Genomic DNA, 5914 nt, shown 5'->3' with positions numbered 1-5914 from the left:
CTTCAGTAAATGTCACAGGTTAATGCTATATTCTCTTCTCTCACAATAGGAAAAGAAATGAAATTATTTTCAATTATTTTTCCTCTTACATAAAGCCAAGTCAAATAAGCTTTCTGAAAGACCAGACAGAATTTGATATTAATTCCCTGAAGTCTGCTTACAGAACTGGGATGGGTAGCTTTATGTGAATTTCTTGAAAAACAGAACCAGGAAAGATAACTTCATGAGGACAGCTCCTGGAATTTGTTGTAACAAGGAATGCATAGGTCTGCCTTCTAGGGATTAAAAGGGACTAGAGGGCAGCCATTGTTTTCTCTTTGCATGCATTTATTCCTTGATCTAACTCACCACCACTACAACCACTGCCACTCACTGATTCATCAAATATTGGGTAAATAATGATCTTATTTGTTTTTATTAGCCTTTCTTAAATGCATATACAGCTCCCATTTATTTCACTGTTTAATGTTAGAAGTGTTTTCCATCTTTATTTATAAATTTGTTGATGCTTTGTGGTCAAAAATATGCTATTGTACTTAAACCTTGTTTATGTCAATTAGCCTGTGGTAAAATTCCTTTTGTTATATGTCGTTTTGCTTAAAGTCACAGTTTCCAAGAACCTATTAAGTGAAGACTTACTGTATATGCTTTAATTAAACCGCAAAATAATACAACATAAGAATGGTAGAAAAGGGAAGAGGAAACTCTGTAATATCTGTAATGGATCCAAATCTAGGGAAAGAAAAATTATGTCTTCTACAGACAAAATTATCTCATATTCAATTTCAATATAAAAAAAGTATGAAATTTCATTCAGTTGAGCCTAAATAATGGTCAACTACAAATCATGAGTACAAATTTAACAAGGCAGAGGAAAATGGTGGCCAGAGGCTTATTTACTCTTCACTGTTACAGTATGGAGAGATTGGGTACTTCATGGGTTAATTTAATAGAACTGCTTTGTAAACTGTTTCAGCCAACCACCATGTCTAAGACAAAACTTGTGACTTAAAAAGTAAGAATCATTAGTAGGTAAGTTTTAAGAACAATACCGTTTAAAAATTGTATTAATTCCAAATAATATAAAGATCTCATATTGCATAAATATGGAAAAAATAATATAATTGAAATAAAATGGTCATATCTTATAAACAGACTTTTATCCTCCTGTTTATCTTTAACATGCATAGCTTTCTTATGTCATTTAACTTAGGAAAGGGAAGCCAGACCCTTGAGTTAACAGAAAGTCCACATTAAATATCAGAGAATTTGGGGAATGAGAAATGAGTATCTCTCACTTTCATGTCTTTATTTATTTTAGGAGTGAAAGTAATAAAATACCTTCTTTAGGGGGTAGCACAACAAGAACCAAAACCATGAAGAGGTACCATACAAGTATAATTACTTCAATTTTCACAAAAGTTTCAGTCTTTCATATAATCACTCAAACCTCTTTACTTACATGCTTTATTAACCCTTCTGCCCTTCCAACATTTCACAACCCTTGCACTTGAACTCTGAACTTATCAGCATAAGCAAAATTTTTAACATCTTCCACCTCTTCTGTTTCCTTTTTTCACTGCTAACTTTAACCAAGATCAGACTTTTCTGAGGCCATTTCTTGCACCACAGCCCTTTAGTACATTATCCACTTGCTCCCAAATACATTTCCCTGAGCCTGGAGATGGATCAAATAAATGTATTGCTTACAATTGCTCCTAGATAAAATTTTAAAACCTTACTCACTTGCACTGTCTGCACTAATACTCTTACCATAATTCTTGATAATTTAAAGAATGCAATTAGCGTTCCCAATACATTTGCTGCTAAGTTCCCTGACCTTCTTTATTCTAATATTTTTGTTCTCCACTGTACCCCTGTTACATCCTCAATCATATACAGCTTAGACATTCCCATTACTAGTAAACTAGTCATTATATCTTTTCTGTTACCTACCTATTTTAGTCTGTTCTTTATTCTCAACTTAAAATTTTATTCTCCAACCATCACTTCTATTTTCCAACCACACTCCACAATATTTACAATACTAGCAAACCGGGACATGCATTCCACTGATCTTACCACTTTTTTAAAGTTCCTTATTCCCCTCATGTTCTTCCTCCCCTCACTACCCAGCATATGGTTTATAGTCTCATCTTAATAACTGCACCTTACAAAGAAATCCTGATGTTACTTAGTATGATTTCTCCTACTCTGGTTAAACTCCATGTATTACCTATTTTCCACTTAATTCTAGGTAAGCAGGAATGTTTGAAAAAACCTATAAAACTGCACTGATTTTACTCACATTAAATTAGATCTAAAAATTATTAATGTTTCACAATTTGCTTAATACATTTTCCCACTTCCCTCTCCCACCTTCCTAGATGCCCTTTTCACTAATTTTCTTATATCTTCAAGCCTCCACTACATCCTCTATCTCCAATTTCTTGATAAACATGCAACCTATTTTTTTCTGAGAAAATAGAAGCAATTTAAAAAAACTCTCATGTTTCTCCTACCTATAAATAAATAGATTTGTTTTCATAAAAATGATTTACCTACTACTGTTAAGATGGATAAACATGTATAATTAGTTCTAAGGCCAAGCTCCTTTTTAAACTAGATCCCACCTATATTAGGCAATTCCTATATTGCTATAAACCAATACGTGAGACTGGGCAATTTGTCAGAATAGAAGTTTAATTGGCTCATGGTTCTGTAGGTTATACAGAAACCGCAGCAGCATCTGCTTCTGATGAGGTTTCAGGGATCATTTACTCATGACCGAAGGCAAAGTGGGGTTAGTCAAGTCACATGTTGAAAGCAGGAACAAGAGAGAGAGAGTCAGGAGTCAGGTACGGGGAAGGTGTCACACATGTCTAAACAATCAGATCTCATAAGAATTTACTTATTATCATGAGGAGAGTACCAAGAGGATGATGCCAAACCATTCATGAGAAATACACCTCCATAATATATTCACCTCCCACAGGGCCCACCTCCAACACTGAGGATTATAATTCAACATGAGATTTGGGTGGGGACAAATATCCAAATTATATCATCATCCTTTTTTGAATATCGAAGACATAGCCCCAGGAATTATATCTTTTCTGTTACGTACCTATTTTAGTCTGTTCTCACACAGCTATAAAAAACTGCCCAAGACTGGGTAGTTTCTAAAGGAGAAAGGTTTAGTTGACTCACAATTCTGCAGGTCTGGGGAAGCCTCAGGAAACTTACAATTGTGGTGGAAGAGGAAGCAAATATGTCTTTCTTCACATGGTGGCAGGAACGACAAGTGCCGACCAAAGAAAAATAATCCTCATATAAAACCATCAGATCTTGTGAGCACTCACTCACTAGAGTGAGAACAGCATAAGGGTAACCACCCCCATGATTCAATTACCTCCCACTGGGTCCCTCTCACAACATGTGGGGATTATGGGAAATACAATTCAAGTAGAGATTTGGATGGGGACACAGCCAAACCATATCATTTCACCTCTGGCACATCTCAAATCTCATGTCATCACATTTCAAAACACAATCATTCCTTTCCAACAGTCCCTAAAAGTCTTAACTCATTCCAGCATTAACCTAAAAGTCCATGTCTAAAGTCTGATCTGAGGCAAGGCAAATCCCTTCTACCTATGAACCTGTAAAATCAAAAACAAGTTAGTTACTTCCTAGATAAACGGGGTAAAGGAAGTGGGGAAATACAGCCATTGCAAATAGGAGAAATTGGCCAAAACAAAGCATCTAGAGGCCCCATGCAAGTCCAAAATCTAATATGGCAATCATTAAACCTTAAAGTTCTGAAATAATCTCTTTTGACTCCATGTCTCACATCCAGACCACATGGATGCAATAGGTAGGTTCATACAGCCTTGGGAAGTTCTGCCCCTGTGGCTTTGTTGGGTACAACTCTCCTCCCAGCTGCTTTCATGGCTAGCATTGAGTTCTGCAGTATTTCCAGGTGCATGGTGCAAACTGTTGGTGAATCTACCATTCTGGGGTCTGGAGGATGGGTCCCTCTTCTCACAGCTCCACTAGTCATTGACCCAGTGGGGACTCTGTATGAGGGCTCTGACCTCACATTTCCATTCTGCACTGCCCTAGCAGAAATTCTCCCTGAGGGCTCCACACCTGCAGCAAACTTCTGCATGGACATCCAGGAATGTCCACGCATGCTCTGAAATCTAGGTGTAGGATCCATAACCTCTATTCTTGGCTTCTGTGCACCTGCTTGCTCAACATCACATGGAAACTGCCAAGGCTTGGTGCTTGCACCCTCTGAAGCGATGGCTGGAGCAGCTGGGATGCAGGGCTCCAAATCCCTAGGCTGCTCACAGCAAAGGAGCTTTGGGCCAAGAAATCATTTTTTCATCCCAGGACTTCAGGACTGTGATGGGAGGGGCTGCCATGAAGGTCTCTGACACGCCCTGGTGACATTTTTTCCATTGTCTTGGTGATTAACATTTGGCTACTTTTTACTTATGCAAATTTCTGCAGCAGGCTTAAACTTATCTTCAGAGAATTGCTTTTTCTTTTCTAATGCATTGTCAGGCTACACATTCTCCAAACTTTTATTCTCTGCTTCCTCTTGAATGCTTTGCTCCTTACAAATTTCTTCTGCCAGATATACTAAATCATCTCTCTCAAGTTCAAAATTCCACAGATCTCTAGGGCAGAGACAAAATATCACCAGTCTCTTAACTAAAGCATAGCAAAGGTCACCTTTGCTCTACTTCCCAACAAGTTTCTCATCTCCATCTAAGACCATCTGTGCCTGTACTTCATTGTCCACATCACTATTAGCACTTTGGTCAAAGCCATTCAACAAGTCTCTAGGAAGTTACAAACTTTGCCACATTTTCTTCTCTTCTTCTGAGCCCTCTAAACTGGTTCCAAGCTCTGCCTGTTACGCAGTTCCATAGTCACTTCCACATCTTTATAGCAGCACCCCACTCTCTGCAGTACCAATTTACTATTTTAGTCCAATCTCACACTGCTATAAAGAACTTCTCGAGACTAGGGTAGTCTATAAAGAAGAGAGATTTAATTAACTCACAGTCCTGCAGGGCTGGGGAGGCCTCCAGAAACTTACAATCATGGCTGAAGGCAAAGAAAACACATCCTTCTTCACATGGTGGCAGGAAGGAGAAGTGCCAAGCAAAGTGGGAAAAGCCCCTTGTAAAACCGTCAGATTTCATGAGAACTTAATATCACCAGAACGGCCTGAGGGTAATGGCCCCTATGATTCAATTACCTCCCACTATGTCCCCCCATGACATATGGGGATCATGGGAGCTACAATTCAAGTAGATATTTGGGCGGGGAAACAGCCAAACCATATCACTATTACATTGTTTTTCTACTATGTCATTCTGATTGAGCAAACAAATAATATAGATATAATAGCAAAAGATGCTATAAAATTTTCTATTTTTTAGAATGCTTTATAAAACTTACTATTTTTTACCTACTATCTAATTTTTTTTTACCCCTTGAAACAAAACTTATAAAAATATTGTCACACACTTTCTTCATTTCTTCACCACCAGTCATTTCTTAAATCTACTCTAATTAGACTTTCATGGATACCACTTCAAACTTGAAATTTCAAGGTTGCAAGTGCATTCTATATTGCTAAATCCAATACAAAACTTTTAGCACTGAAAGGTTTGATGCTTACTGAAATTATCAGGAGCATCACTTCATTCTTCTGCATAAACTCTCTTTATATGATTTCTGAAATACCATTCTATTTTGTTTTTTTCCTATTTCACGGATCATTTTCACCCAGCTTCTTCTGTAGGTCCTTTTCTAAATTTTCATGATTTAGACCTAAGTATTGGAAATGGCTAGAGCTTGAGAAGAGATCTTTTCTTATTTTATTTTACACTTG

This window comes from Gorilla gorilla, chromosome 3, assembly GCF_029281585.2.
Source record: "Gorilla gorilla gorilla isolate KB3781 chromosome 3, NHGRI_mGorGor1-v2.1_pri, whole genome shotgun sequence".
NCBI classification, from domain to species: domain Eukaryota; kingdom Metazoa; phylum Chordata; class Mammalia; order Primates; family Hominidae; genus Gorilla; species Gorilla gorilla.
Note: the sequence above shows the minus strand (reverse complement) of the source record.